The sequence below is a fragment of the Oryza sativa genome, chromosome 8, assembly GCF_034140825.1.
Source record: "Oryza sativa Japonica Group chromosome 8, ASM3414082v1".
NCBI lineage: Eukaryota > Viridiplantae > Streptophyta > Magnoliopsida > Poales > Poaceae > Oryza > Oryza sativa.
Window position 1 is genome coordinate 11,472,300 of NC_089042.1, and position 15,664 is coordinate 11,487,963.

At 41.5% G+C, this 15,664-nt stretch overlaps 2 long non-coding RNA genes across 15 annotated transcripts; one reads left to right on the forward strand and one right to left on the reverse strand.

The window, feature by feature from the left end:
• Positions 1-1,679: 1,679 nt before the first annotated feature.
• On the reverse strand, positions 1,680-4,832 carry LOC4345175 (uncharacterized). Of its 2 annotated transcripts, none has more exons than XR_010734538.1 (4): positions 4,392-4,832; positions 4,136-4,232; positions 3,455-3,646; positions 1,680-2,082 (listed from the first exon to the last, which is right to left on the reverse strand). It is a non-coding gene; the product is annotated as an uncharacterized lncRNA (long non-coding RNA). The 2 variants fall into 2 exon arrangements; XR_010734539.1 differs by having other exon boundaries at positions 4,310-4,832.
• Positions 4,833-6,710: 1,878 nt separating this feature from the next.
• LOC9272579 (uncharacterized) lies at positions 6,711-11,777 on the forward strand. Of its 13 annotated transcripts, XR_010734480.1 has the most exons (9): positions 6,711-6,937; positions 7,035-7,295; positions 7,406-7,653; positions 8,925-9,023; positions 9,144-9,228; positions 9,407-9,630; positions 9,911-10,017; positions 10,200-10,248; positions 11,251-11,777. It is a non-coding gene; the product is annotated as an uncharacterized lncRNA (long non-coding RNA). The 13 variants fall into 13 exon arrangements; XR_010734476.1 differs by lacking the exon at positions 8,925-9,023 and having other exon boundaries at positions 9,024-9,228; positions 9,911-10,020; XR_010734471.1 differs by lacking the exon at positions 8,925-9,023 and having other exon boundaries at positions 9,024-9,228.
• Positions 11,778-15,664: the final 3,887 nt, after the last annotated feature.

Consider the following 15,664-nt stretch of genomic DNA (forward strand, 5'->3'; position numbering starts at 1 on the left):
ACAATTGATTTTTATGGAGCTCGTTATCAAATCTAAGAAGCTCGTTATCAAATCTAAGAAGCAGTGACTGCAATCCTGTTTCACAGGATTGCACGGACAGTCTACGCTAAACCTGAAAGATAAACCCAGTATGGTTACCGTTGCATAAAAACATAAAAAAGAGGTCCCAAACGCCAGCCAACTTTAATCCAGAGAAGGCTAAGATAGCATCGATAGATCTTCTGTCTTTCTAAGGGGGATGAGGACAAATTAACCTGGTGATCAGCTGCAATTCCTTGATCAGCAACCGTACGTCATCTCCGGCCCATCTGCCAGCAGATCATGCAAGCACCAATCCGGCCGGTACCAACGCATCGTCCAGAAACACAGGCATTTGTCATGACAGTTCCTTTTTTTTTTTGACTAGAAAAAAAAATACCCGTACGTTGGAACAGGTGAAGGCTATTTAATCTTATTATTATTATATGATTTAGTTAAGGTAAAATTCAATATGAGAATTCGCTTGGATATATTTTTTTTAAAAAAAAACCATGAGCTTCATGATCGTCTCAAATTAGCATGCATGTTTTTTTTTATAAAGAGATTTCTTATATGACTTCTTCTGGATTTCCAAAAACGAATAACTTAAAAACCGACTCAAATACGGGTAGGTATTTCCAAAAGCAAACGAAATTAAAAACCGACTCAAACACGGATGACGTACCAAAATACCGACAAAAACATCTTCAATTTTTATAATAGTAGAGATAAATGCAATCTGAGCGCATAAATGTGTCTTTCTCTTGTGGTGGAACTTGCCCACCCAATTTCAAGTCCTAAACTTAATACAGTTGGTCGTATTTATGGCTAGTTATTTTTAAGTGATATTGATAATAATAAGATGATTGTGGTGACTTCATCTATCTCAAAACATGTCAACTCAGTCTTCTAAGGTGCTTATATATAGCGGTAGGATTTGCGTGTGGATAAGGGGAGTTTAAGCGTGTATGTGAGCACTTGTATCTGTACTGTGTTTTCAAAGAAAAAATTTGTCATGCTACCTATTAAGTAGTGCATGCGGATCTGGATCAAACACACCTCAAACCTTAGAATTCTTGTATCACTACACTCAACCAGTTCGATGTTTTTCCACCTAAGCTTGTAGTATTAACCACAGAAGAGAGCAATAACAGACGTCGAATGAAATAATTATTTAGCAGACATATATATTATTCTTTAAATTTAATATCTTCTTTTTTAAGGGTACAATTAAGGACACGCACAAACAGACACCACACTCACACCACAACACATGTACACACACGTGTCCACGTCCCTAACATATACCACTCAACGCGCATGTGTGTCCTTTATACATGGGAAAGAGAGGTAAAAAAACCCTGGGTGAGCATGAGAGTTCGATGCTCGCAGGCAGTGTGCCCACCGCGACGCTAACCACCCGAGTAAAATATCGGTCCCCTTTAAATTTAACTAGAAAGAAACAAGCGCTACGCTGCGCGCTACGCTGCGTGCGATGATGATTGTAATAACCATACGCCAATGCATGATAAGTATTCTGTTACGCTTTTATGTGCAAAGATGCACAGAGCAGTGCATAGTCAAAATATTTCACTGCGAATGTAGCAAATGCATATATGTTGACCAAATGACCTAGAAGATGCTACTGCAATCTAAGAACATTGATCTAAAATGACCGCCTTATATAAAAACTAAATAAATTTAAACTTGCATCTTTCATGTACATACAATTATTACAATTCAGACATGCTGCAGATTTCTCTCGCTTTGCTGAAGAACAGAGATATCACTGTAATATCTGGACTGAATATGTCGACCAAATCATGACAAAGCAGAAAGGTAAAAATAAATCTATTTGTTTGGATTGGTTCAATTCAAGATGTGTCAAAATCGACTTGAGAGTCAGTATGACATCAACACTGGTCATATGTAACTTGAGATTTGAGGTATGTTTGACATGGGATTTTTTCTTCATAAAAAAACATTCATAGCCATGGTTAGGAAATACTGTAGAATCAGACTGCAAGTGGTAGAGATGAACCATCTGCTCATTTTGAACACCACCTACAACAAAAAGAAGCAATCCATGACACAACTAAGACAATGTCCACAATAGAAGGTCAAAAGGACCACATAAAACATTATAATAAAGATTGGATAGTACGTGTGTTAGTATAAATCAAAATGAGTAAACTAAAGTTCTCATGTAAACCACAAAGAATGAGCTGAAAAGAAGTGTACTAATTATTCTAGTATCAACTTAAGGGGCAGCAAAATACAACATTCTGCTCATCAAATATTACCAAACTATTGATGATCCAATACTGAAAATGGAACTACTCCTCAGCTAATTGGTCATGCAACCAAGAAAAACCTAATCCAATAACTCTTAAATTAATGTTTTAAGTTTTACTAATGATGAATAGATATATTGCTGAACTTTAACATATTCTCACAAACATGGTAAATTTATCTCCTAGAGTTGGATGTAAAGATTAAATTTAGACTTTCTATGCATTAAGATGTACTATACAGTTCATGAACTAAACAATACGACAATCCCGTTATAGTTTCAGAATAACAATTTCCTAATGGTTTGGAAAGTTACGTAAAAGTATTTATAGAAAGCATGACTTAGGAGGCCATGGCCCTAGAGGTCTAGAGAACTTCTGGATTATTCAAAATAGTCCTGCCATGTTATATTATCAAAGAACAATTTTAGTAACTTCCTCTCGAAAAAGTAAAAACTGAATAATTGCTGTTACAGTTGGATATAAAATTTGTATGTTTAGAGATTAGGTTATTCTGGTGACATAATCTGTGTGCCATACAATGAGAATATGGGGAGTCGATGGGAACGGTTCAACTTAGTACTGCAAGCATTCATGTGTAAACAGGTAAAACTGACCTATATAGACTACCGAGCAAAGAACAAAGAGGCACATCTAGACTTTCCCCATAAAATTAAGAAGAAAAACTGAACACAACTTGCTTCATACTTGTAATTTGGACATGTAAAAACAATTGGTTTGCTCTAACGTGGAAGGATGCTCTAACATGGAGCGAATCTTCTAGCACCAAGAATTGTCTTGCAAAAACAAAGGAAGCTCTAACTTGGAGAAAATTTTATAGCAGCAAGAACAATTGGTTTGTGGAGCTAATTCAGGTAAGGATTGCTCTCAAGAACAGGTAGGACCTAGGTACCTAAGGTATGCTCATCTCTTACAGCATGGCTGCAGAGGCAAATTAGTAGAAAAGAATTCACATTAGACTCAGTAAACAATAACATGAGAACTTGATGGGTTTTACATTGTATCAAAGGTGTAGGCAAGGGACCTTCAATATATTAGAAGCTAAACTCTTAATAATTATGCGAAGTCAAATAAGATACAGTGAGATAATCATATGGCTAGTTATAATGAGAAGTACTCTGTACCATGGGCTGCTGGAATCCCTGGCCGCGCCAAGCTGCCATCGCAAGGATGGCCTAGCAAAGTAACTTAGCGGAGCTCGTTGTGGCACTCCATCGCAGGCTGCATTTGCACAGCCACACATGCGTATGGGCTGCCAAGCAGCTTGTTCTTCTCCGTCTGAAAACTCCTCCATATCAAAACATCAAGAGGGCATTCTAACAAACAAAATGTTGATGGATGTATAAGTCCATGAAATAGAAATAGAGAATCTGAATTGTATGCAGTCAACTGCAGACTTTGATTTGGGGGAAAACTTGGGGGTTGCAAGAAGTTTCTTGAGCAGATTAAGACATACATGCTAACTCCAACTATTTGATTACTATAATGAATGCACGAACGATTAGGACATCAATCGGATGAACATGGGCAGTACTTCAAGAGGGCATTCTAACAAACAAAATGTTGATGGATGTATAAGTCGATGAAATAGAAATAGAGAATCTAAATTGTATGCAGTCAACTGCAGACTTCGATTTGGGGGAAAACTTGGGGGTTGCAAGAAGTTTCTTGAGCAGATTAAGACATACATGCTAACTCCAACTGTTTGATTACTATAATGAATGCACGAACGATTAGGACAGCAATCGGATGAACATGGGCAGTACGCCTGAACTAACAAAAGCAGAAACACACGCACTTATTACCTGCATCTTGTAGAAATAAAATCGAAGCAACCTATGTAGTGGAGTACCGACAAATATATTGCCATTAAATAGTTGAGCTTGCTTCGAACCAGTATTGCTGCAACAAAAATAGGGGGATCGATCCAAAAAAATAAAATCCAGCAAGATGAGAGAAAATTAGATGGGGAAAGTTACCTGTTGTAAATGTGATGAGATTTTCCATGCATACATTGCCATAGAAAAAGAAAATTACTGATGCGAGGGGGAGGGAGCGCACCGCTATAGAGAAAAAAAGTTGGAGGACGCTGTGGGGGACTCACGCGCCGGCGCGTTGCCGCCATCCTCACCAAGATGCGACCATCCTCACTGGCAGATGAAGGGAAGAAGGTGGTGGTAGCTCGTGTTCCTCTTCTCCAGGCGCCTGGATCTTTGCTAGCAGATGCGGCGACGAAAATTGAGGGCTGTGGCGGAAGCGCTTCGTTGAGGGTTGGAGGAGTGTGAGATTGCGACGGCGGCATGCGTGAGGGAAGAGGCGGTGAGGCGGTGGTGAGGCGGAGATAAAACTATGAAAGAGAAGAAGAGGCGGCGGTGACTCGCTTCTCTCTCCTTCGAGTCGGCAGATCCGTCGGGGAGGAGGCTAGGGCCGCCGCCGGCAGATGCGACGGCGGCGGCGGCGGCGCCGACACGCGCGAGGGGAGGTGAGGAGGGGGAGGGTCGCGGAGGAGGGGCTGGGTGAGGCGGCTAGGGTTTGGTGCGGGCTAGTGAAATCTACACCGTCCGTTACGGATCCAACGATGCCACGGGTGCGGAAGGGCCGACAGCGCGGGACACGTGGACGGTCAGATCGAGCCTATCGTGAGATCGGACGGAGTACGTTAGCAGGAACCGCCCCGTAATTAACCGAAAGAGCAGGGATTTTTTTGCAAAAATCGATGACGTGGCGCGCTAAATCCTCATCCATTCCCACGACGTTTAAGTATTCCCACGGCGTTTAAGTAAACTAATAATATATATCAGTAGCTTAGGGCTGTGTCTCAAACAGGCCCATATCTCGACAAGTCTAGGCCTGGCCCATGGTTGGGTTAGGAAAATTTCTCCATATGTGTAGCCACTGGCAAAATTATATATGATTGTTATACAAGAAAACACTAGTACGGGATGGGTTTTTCCGTACGGTCAACAAAATTTTCACGTGCGGATGAATGCACTCAACACTTCGTCTGCGAAAATCATGATTTTTACGTGCGGGTGGCGCCTTCGCACGCGAAAATCAGATTTTTCCATGCGGTTGCTTATGTCGCCCGCACGGAAAAATAATAATCAAAAAAAAAATAATATTCACAAAGTACCGAACCCTAACCCTAGATCTGCCGCTCCCCGCCGCCACCACTACTGCCGGATCCGGGCGGGGGACTGCGCAGCCGCCAGATCTGAGCGGAGGGCAGCCGCCACCGCTGGATCCTGGCGTGGGGAGCGAGGCGCCGCTCCCGGCCGCTAGATCCTGACCATCTTGTCCTCGTTGTCGGCGTCAGCCACATGAGGTGGGGAGGATGGCGCCGCTCCCAGCCGCTTCCTCTTCCTCGTCGTCGGCGGCCGCATGAGGAGGGGAGGGTGGTGCCGCTCCCGGGAGCCTCCTCCTCCCCGTCGTTGGTGGCAGCGCCGCTCCCGGCTGCCGCCTCCTCCTCCTCGACGTCGGCGGCAGCCGCCGCGCCACCTCCGCCTGCAACCGCGATGGGCGCCTCCTCGTCGGCGCGCGGCAGCGGCGCCGCTCCTAGCCGCAGCTTCCTCCTCCTCGTCGTCGGCGGCGGCGGCCGCCACCGCGATGCCTCCGAACGCAGCCGCACCAGCCTCCCGTGCCTCGGCCGCCAGCAGCTCGGCCACCGCCTCATCGGCAGCGGCGGCGGCGAGCCGATCGCCTCCCGCCTGCGCGCTCAGAGAAAGGAGTAGAGAGGAGGGTTGAAAGGCAGAGAGAGAAGTTTCACTGAGAGAGAGAGGGTGAGGAGTGAATATTAAAAGGAAAAAGGTAGAGAGAGTAGGTGAAAATTTTGAAGTGTGTGGGAGGGAATGGCCTTTTTGTGCGTGGTTCAGTTAAGACGTACGTCTGTGGAAATAAACTTATTTTTACGTGCAGTTCACTTAAGAGGACCGTACGGAAAAATCAATTTTTCCGTGCGATCCTCTTAAATGGACCGCACGGGAAAATGAACCCATTTTTCCGTGCGGAACAAGTTACCGTCCGCACGCAACTCTGTCCAGGAAAATCATTTACGTAGTAGTGAAAGTAAAAGATCAAACTTCTGTTGCTTCTTCCAATACTAGTACTAGATATCTTAAAGCGCATGGGTTTGCCGCTACCAGAGCGATTTGGCTCCTGATGACTAATCCGCTTGAAACACCTCGCTAATATGGATTGATTATGGTTGTGTTTTAGATGCCTTTCCTGTGGACCGTTCGATCCTGCACATGGGCCACATCTATCCATCCGTTTTTCCCTATCGCCCGTGCTTACCGCGTCGTGGGATCGCTTGGCGCCGAGCCCTCCACGTCGCCCGCTCGTCTCTTCCCCTTCCTCATCCTCACGCCGCTCGCTCCCCCCGACTCCCCCTCTCCCCGACCGCTTGCTTCCTTCCCCTTTCTCCCGCCCCTCTCCACCAAACCCTCAGGCCGTCTCCCTCCCTCCGCCTCCCCACTCACCATCTCCCCGTGGTGTCCTCCGCGGCTCCTTCGGGCGCGGTGGCGTCGGCGACGGAGCGCCCTCGCTTCCTAGAGCGGTGCGGCCTCAACGCCGACGAGTTCGACGACGATGCCGAGGCGGAACCCATGGTTGGCTTGTTCGGTAGATCGATTAGGGGTCTCGCGGAGGTTAATTTCACTGCGGTTTCTGGTGGTTTGAGTGTATTTTTGTTTGTTTGTTTTCAAGAAGAGAGGAGGAGGGGAAGGCCATCGTCATTGCTGGATCTGGTCTCTCCTTGCTCAGCGGTAGCGGCAACGTCCTCCCCTTTGTCCTGGCCTCCCCATCCTCCTCCCAAAAAATCCCCCACTGCTGGCTTCATCGGTGACGGCGATGACGCACAGTAGCTCCCGCGTCGCCCACTCCGCTAGATATGGAGGCACCTCGTCCTCTTCTTCGTCTCAGCGCCAGGCAGTCCCCTCGTCCTCGGCACCATCGTCGACACCAAAGGTCAGCGTCCCCCCTTGTCACTCCTTACTCAACTCCTCTATCCCTCGCCCTTATCCTCCTCCCGCCGTCCTCTGTCTCTCACTGATCTCGCCGCCGACGATTGTCTACAGGAACAATGACGAGGCCTCTGGGTGGAGACGAGGATCTCGGTGGCGATGCGGCCGGAGGCAATACAACGTTCCCACTGTTAGCATGACATTGAAGTGTGGTTGATTAGGCGAAGGAAGATATATTTTGGTTGGAGGATTGCAGGGATGTAAGCGGTTTGAATAACATTTGGGGCTAATCTGAGAAAGAGGTTCCAGTGTTTCCTCTGCGAAAGTTGTTGCGAAAAGCAGCTGGACAAGACAATTATGAGGTATCATACACAACATTTATCCGCTAAATTTGGTTCTGTCAAATTTGCTTGATTTATACGATACATGTTTATATATGTATGGACTATTACAGTGCGATGCGAAAGAAAGTAAATTTCAATAGTTGACTATGGATGACATGGTGAAGGATTATTGCGACTAGCGACGAAATTATGTGGATGTTGTATGGGTTTCCTATAAATTTTGTACTTCAACCACAGTTTACTCTGTGTAGTATCCAGATTTGAGTATTTTCTACCAATAAAAGTAGGTTTTAGGGGATCAAGTAGCGCAGCAGATAGTTCTTACATAGGACCACGCATTATATATGGTCTCTTATGTTGAGCTAGATTGCTACTCTAAGGTATGGGATGCTGCTAGCTGCCTCTTATGTTCTCACTTCTGAGCACTATGAAGTCCAACATGAAACAAGAGAACTGTTTTGTATAGAACATGCTATTGATCAGCACAACCAATTTATCTGAGTTTATTTCTTTGCTGAATATAGCGAGATTGCAGTGTTACTTCCAGCAGAGAGAATTGCAACTGCTAGACTAAATTTTTTTTGAGGGGTGGCGGCACTGGTTTATGAGGTTGCTAAACATACAATGTCCAGAAACTTACATGCCATGGGATTATATTTGCTTGCCACAGTAGGCCTTACAAATGTATGGTTGTTACTTTACATTGTACATTTTTGGAGATTTGGGGAAACAAAGCCAATTATAGCTGTTAAAGTAAGAAGCTGTGAAAAGACCACCGGACATGCATGTTTCTGTACAAAAAAGTATTGTTACAGTATTGAGGAAACGTGGTGCTTAATGAAATGATTTATGCTGTCATTCAGCATAACCTTTGGCCCGTCACTACTCTGCTTGCATAACCTTTGGGTTGTTGTCGTATGAATTGAACCTGATTAGTTGATATTCAACCGTTGGCGGTAAAATTCCTTTTTACATTCAATCTTCTTGGCTGTTCAACAGCAGTGATAGCTTTTGTTCCCCCAGTGAAACAACTATGCAATGCTATTACTTTCTTTAAGAACATCCACATGCAATGCTTTAGGCAAATTCTATTATCTTGTTATGTTGGCTAGATGAGCATCCTAGATGCTTAATATGGGGGAGTATGGTAAGATGTGTGACGAAATTCAGAAAGATAGTTCAATATAATTTTTGTTGTTGCCTCTAAATAAAAGAATAATGTTCTAAAAGATAACTCTATTCTGTTGTGGGTCAGCTCTACAGAGTTCCTTCTGTTTTTATTCCCGCAGATTCCATTTACATGGTTTTTCTTCATGGTCATGAAGCAACTTGCTCGCTGGACCTGTTGCATAGCTTACATGGCTCCTCCCATTATGTCTTGCTTCCAGGTAATAAAGACTATTCATTTCTTTGATTGTTGGGGGTGCGCTTCAGACCTGTGGTCATGCCGCCGGCAACCGCATTAATTCAGCTAAGATGCGGTTCTTGATTTGTTGGCGAAAACCCAGATTCTGGGAAATCATTGAGCTGACCTGGAGTTCTTGTTCAGTGTTTTGCTCTTCGACTAAGAATCTGGATATGGCGAGCTTTCAGGTAATGAATCCTTCTACCAGCTTATTTGATGGTAATTTCTGTTCTTTGGAGTCCTCCCATGACAGAAAGATAGGATTTTTTTTCTTAGTAAAATTTTTGTTTGAAAAAAGGGAGCAAGCAATCTGCTGCTCACATTGCTGAAATCGAATCCAACTAATTCTTCTCCTACTTCTTCCAGCAGGAAACAAAGGCCAGGAATGATCAAGGGCCTGTTGCTGATCACGTTAGGCATCAGAACCATGGAAAACCTCACAGATCATCCAGAAAAAACTCTCAGAATGCAAAGGATCTAGGATTTTCTCCATCGAGTTTGTTGCCCTGATTGCATTTTGCCCCTTTAGTTCAGAGTTGTTCATTCTCTCGTGAGTATGCTTGAGAAACCAGTCTGTTGGTCATTCTCTCGTGAGTATGCTTGAGAATCCCGTCTATTTTTTTATGTGTTCCTGCTAGAACCTGAGTTGTGTGGCTGCCTTCTCATCTCAACCCATAGAAGCTATTTCTGATTTTTTTTTTTTTGGCCTGCTTGTTTTGGGGGCTGACATGCATAGCATCAGTAATACCTTCTTAACATAAGCTGCGCCTACTATTTTACTATCCTCTTTTATGTTTAAGATGGTTGCCAGTTCAATAACACATCTGCATCCATAGCGATTCCATCATGTTGCTTCGTTTGTCCATGCAGGGAAAGGAGACCGCACAAAGCATCCGTTAATTTATCCATTCAGAATAAGATACCAAGGAAACCCACTAAAATGATAGTTGGCAACAACCTAGCAAGAAGAACCTAAGGTGGTTCTTTTTATTTTTCCAACATATTATGTCTGCTTTTGATTTGGGTTTAATAGTTTTTGTTGGTGACCATAGTATTGCGTTTTCTTAAAATAAGCTCTCACGTTAGTAGGTGGCTATGAGCTACCATGAGGTGGTCACTGTTCTTTGCTCCTGATTAAATGCAAGTGTTGCTTGTGCAGGTGATGGAAAAAGCAACAAGTACTTAGCGTTTGTCATTCTCTCCAGCAGGTGATATGCTATTCAATTTATTATTTCCTGTGATTTTACGGTGCCACTACCTTCGTTCTGTTCTCGGAAGCAATATAGCTAATTGCCTATAATAGATTACTTCCTCCGTTTCACAATGTAAGTCATTCTAGCATTTCCCACATTCATATTGATGTTAATGAATCATTGATTCATTAACATCAATATGAATGTGAGAAATGCTAGAATGAATTACATTGTGAAACGGAGGGAGTACATAATAAAAGTTTAGCGCATCTGCCAGGTAGCATTTTCATACAATGTTAGATACTTACATGCTATGCATCTATTCAAGATCCCTTTTCTTCTGTCATGACCTATTACTGGCAGTACTTATTTTTGGGCACTCATATGGATCTTTTCTAATGGTTCTCTGTTAAAGCTACGCATTGTTCACACATGAAGATTAAGTGAAAAAGATGACACACCCATCTTACCTTTATTTGATGGATATGCTATATTAAAACCCAATTGTATGTCCTTAGCCTCTTAGGTCATTGTATTGCACAACACCGTTTGCAGATGAGCTCAGTATATATATTGCTTATATCATTGTGTTTGCATAATAAGGTTTTGGTACTAATATGAGGTTACTATGCTCAGAGTGGTTAGATATAGAATTCATTTTGTTATTGGTCTGTAGTTTGCTTTTGGCTCTTGTTTTGTTTTTCCACAGGCCCAGCAAATATGATATAAGATAATGTTAGTCATGGTCCCTCATCTTGAAAAGGTCGCTGCTGACATTCCTCAAACAAATATATGAGCCTGTATATACCGTACTATTTAATGGTCGTCTCAAATGATAAATATATGAAAGTATTATATGTTTACCGTGTATTATGCAAGAGTACATGAGCTTGTCAGGTTGTGTGGCGAGATCAAATATATCATTGCTGATTGCTGATTTGTTGGCTACCTTGATGATGTCCATCTGAGAGCATCTGAACATATATCCATTGAAATAATCTAGTTTCACGTCCTTAGAATGCATATAGACTTTGTTGGCGGTATGGCATGAGGCCCTTCAACCAGAATCTACCGAAAGCTATGCGAAGAGTGGGGATTCAAGCCCGAGACGTCAAAGTTAGTCGGGGCGAAGCCCCCTATGGCGAAGACTATGGAACAAGGACGGCGAGAGGCGAGGGATCGCGCGGGTACTCTGCCAAGCCAGTGGCCTCTTGGGCGAAGGATGTAGGGCGAAGAGTATATGCCGAAGGGAGACGATTTCGCCAAAGCAAGCTTGCCCCCGCGAGGGCCGAAGAAGCCTTTTCCGGCCCATCAAGCCTAGGGGCTATTGGGCCGACGATCGCCCGACGGCCCATCAGGGGCTCATAAACCTCTATTACACTATATACCCATGTAAATGTCCCTTAACCATGTAAATTCCCCTGTATAACCAAAACCCTAGTAGTAAGAACCTGTAATAGGGGCTATAAATAGTCTCATAGGGCCATGTGATAGGGGGATTTAAGAAAAAATTCTCTAATCAATACACTTTACTTGTTTTCCAACCACTGTTGAGTAACCACGTCTTTCGACGTATGCAGCTGTCGTTTCGACAACAGACTTCGAACAAGTATAAAAAAAAAACTCTACGCAAAAGCTTAGTGCACTTAGGTCAAGTCACAAGCATAGAACAGAAAAACGGCTTCCCCTTCCATACACCTGCATCATGCCATCATCTAATTATACCAAAGTACATTCACGAATAAAAACATGGTTCCATTGCTTGCTGCTTGCCATAGACCAGGACTAATCGCTATACTGAACTGATTTCCTCACGCCCGCTTCGAGCACCGCGTGGCGTAGCGCGTGAGACCGTTCTAGTATAATATTAAAATTGCTTGATCCCAATGGGAATCCGACCACCTAAAAAAAATAAATAGAAAAAAAACAGCAGGCAGTTGTCTAGCAAATCCCTTTAATTTACTGACAAGGAAGCTCCATCAACATATATGTGGTTGATCAAGAAGATTTTCTATAGGCTGCGTTTGGGAGGGGTTGGTAACCCTCCTCCCGGCACGCAAAACGGAGCACGTATTATTGCATGATTAATTAAGTACTATTAGCTATTTTTTTGAAAATGGATTAATTTGATTTTTTTAAGCAACTTTCGTATAGAAACTTTTTGTAAAAAATACACCGTTTAACAGTTTGAAAAGCGTGCGCGTGAAAAACGAGGAAGAAGGGCTGGGAACTTAAAGCTAAGAACACAGCCTAAAAGAAGTTTGCATAGTGACTGATATAGCCAAATATATTGATAAGTTGGTGAGTTTATTCATGATAAAAAGAGTACAATGTAATTAAATGCGCCACATATATATAACGAAAATACCATAAATTAATTACATGAGATAAGTTGATCAGCTAATTACAAAATAGTTAGAACAATGACAGTACTGGCCAATCAGAAGCCATCCAAGCCGCTATGTACACCCTCACCAAAGATTGTAAATTTGGTGATAAGCAGAGCACAAAGCTAAGTGCCAAAGGGCATGTAGCCTAGTGATTGCAGTGACCTGAGTAGCACCCCAAGATTCTGATCAGTTCAAATCTCCATAGGAGCGAATTTCATATTGGCTTATTTGAGGGCTTGTTCCATGTTCGATAGGTTAAGTTCCTATTTTTAAAAAAAAGACTGCATATATCCGGTTGAATATAGAGGCCGGGAAAAAAAATACCCTTCTCTAAGAAAATAATTAAAAAAAGTGCCATATACTCAATGGCGTTCCAAATTTCTCCCCCACGATCATAGAACCCCGATTAAATTATTGAATTTTAACTAAATAATATTATATTAATAAATATATAAATCAATAGTTAGATATTTAAGTACATATAGTAGATAGTACCTCGGTAATTCTTTTCTATATATGTTTGTCACTGTAGCTACTGATATATATATATATATATATATATATATATATATATATATATATATATATATATATATATATATATATATATATATATATATATATATGGGCACCATGGAGCACCAAACAAATTTAATATATATATATATATATATATATATATATATATATATATATATAGTAAATTTGTTTGGTGCTCCATGGTGCCCGGGCACCATTGTTGAAATTGAGTATATACCCAATTCAAATGAGTATGAATCTTTTTCAATTACTTAGGTATTAATATTAACCACTTTACTAACTAGTTCAAAGCAAGTTTGAACTGAATTTGAACTTGTTTTTGTTAGATTTTGATTCTAGGTATATAGCATCCATACATATAATTAGTTAGGTATGTAATCATGGATTGTGAAATAAAGTTAAATTTGAGTTGTTTTGTTGATAGGTATAGGTATGAATCGAATTATTATAACTAGGTATATACTCACAATTTGAAAATTTTGAAAAATTTGAGTGATTTTGTGCATTTGATACCATGGTGCCCGGGCACCATGGTGCCCCATATGAGTGTCCTCTATATATATATATATATATATATATATATATATATATATATATATATATATATATATATATATATATATATATATATATATATATATATATATATATATATATATATATATATCATGTCAACTTCACCTCCTTGCTCTTCTCCCACGCATGCAGTACGCATGTGACATGATCAATCGATCGCCCTTCGGGCCCCTCATGGATACATGGGCTGTAGACCATCCACCATGCGTGTGTGCCAAATACTCCCTCCGTATTTTAATATAAGGGATTTTAATATTTTACTTGCACTGTTTGACCACTCGTCCTATTCAAAAAGTTTGTGCAAATATAAAAAATAAAAAGTTATGTTTAAAGTAATTTGGATAATAAAGTAAGTCACAAATAAAATAAATAATAATTCTAATTTTTTTAATAAGACGAATGGTCAAACAATGCAAACAAAATATCAAAATCCCTTATATTAGGGAACGGAGGGAGTACCAGATAGCTGATGATGGTGTATAACAGTATTACATGAGATAAATAAAAGCTAATAACTAATCTTGTACAGCGCTCCTGCAACAGAGTTTGTAGGAAAAATATACACAACAGAAAATTCTTGCAATAAAAAGATGGAGACGGTGCACATGAGCTTACTTATTTCCAAGGAAAATGCTACCTAGCTAAAAGGAGATTTTTTCCTTTTTTAGCTAAAAGGAGATCATACATCTATAGATCATGACCAAACACAGATCATCACCGTAAAGAAAGGGTGTATCAGACGCACACAGCGTGGCACGACCAACCTCTCTAGCTACGCACAGAAAGTACGGGGTGTGCCACGTCAAGTGCGTCCGACGTCATCCTCTCTGAAGAACAACTTAACACCAATGACCCCACCGTTGAGAGATCTCACCCACGACTTATATTATTACTCTCTCTGTTTTATATTATAAGACTTTCTAACATTGTTCACATTCATATGTATATTAATGAATCTAGACATATATATATGTGTATAGATTTATTAACATATATATATATATGAATGTAGACAATCCTAAAAAGTTTTATAATATAAAACGGAGGAAGCAGCTAGTTGTGTGGACTGTAAAAGTGTAGAGAGCACAGCAACAACGATGACATTGGCGCAACGACGCAACGCAATGCAGCAGCAACCTATAAATAGCAGAGCTCAAAAGTACGAAATTACCATGCTGCCCCGGCCTGATCACCATTTTGGGAGTGTGAAAGCGCCGTGCTTTTGGCGCCTAAAAGATGAGATGAGAAGAGATGGGGATTGGACGGATTGGTGGTGGGCTTTGTGCATGATGCATGCGTCTCCCCGTGACGGGTTTCCGCGCGCCCATTGGGCCGCGTCGACGTGGATTCGCCTCAGTCATCACCAATCATGATATCGTTGACCGAGGAAACAGGGCGACGCGGACGCATCTGCACCGTCGATCGATCGCTTCTGCTGGTCATGGATCATCTTCCGAGTGTTCTAGAACAGATGTGCCTCTGCTAATTAGAGACAACCTTACTTTACACCATCATACCGTACTGGTTGCCTGGTTGGGAGTTACCGAGCCCACGGTAACACGGCTACCGCGTGGTTACCATGAAAAAACCAGACGAACGGTATATGTTGAAAATTTTTAAAATTTTTAAATTCATGGTTTGAAAACAAGTAGAAAAATATGATAAATTCAATAGAATATATTGCAGATAATTTTGGAACAATATTCAGAAAATATAAAATAATATAGGAATAATGTAGGGAAATTTTTGCATGGCCTTTGCTATTTTTGACTTATAGTTTTCTAATTTTTTTCAATTTTTGTTTGGCAGAAAAATATGTTCACATTGTTTTCACCATACGACAAGAAATTAGGTAATACTTATAGGATTTTTAAAATGCATTTCTCCTTATTTTCTAAATTTGAATTGACACACATTTTATGGAC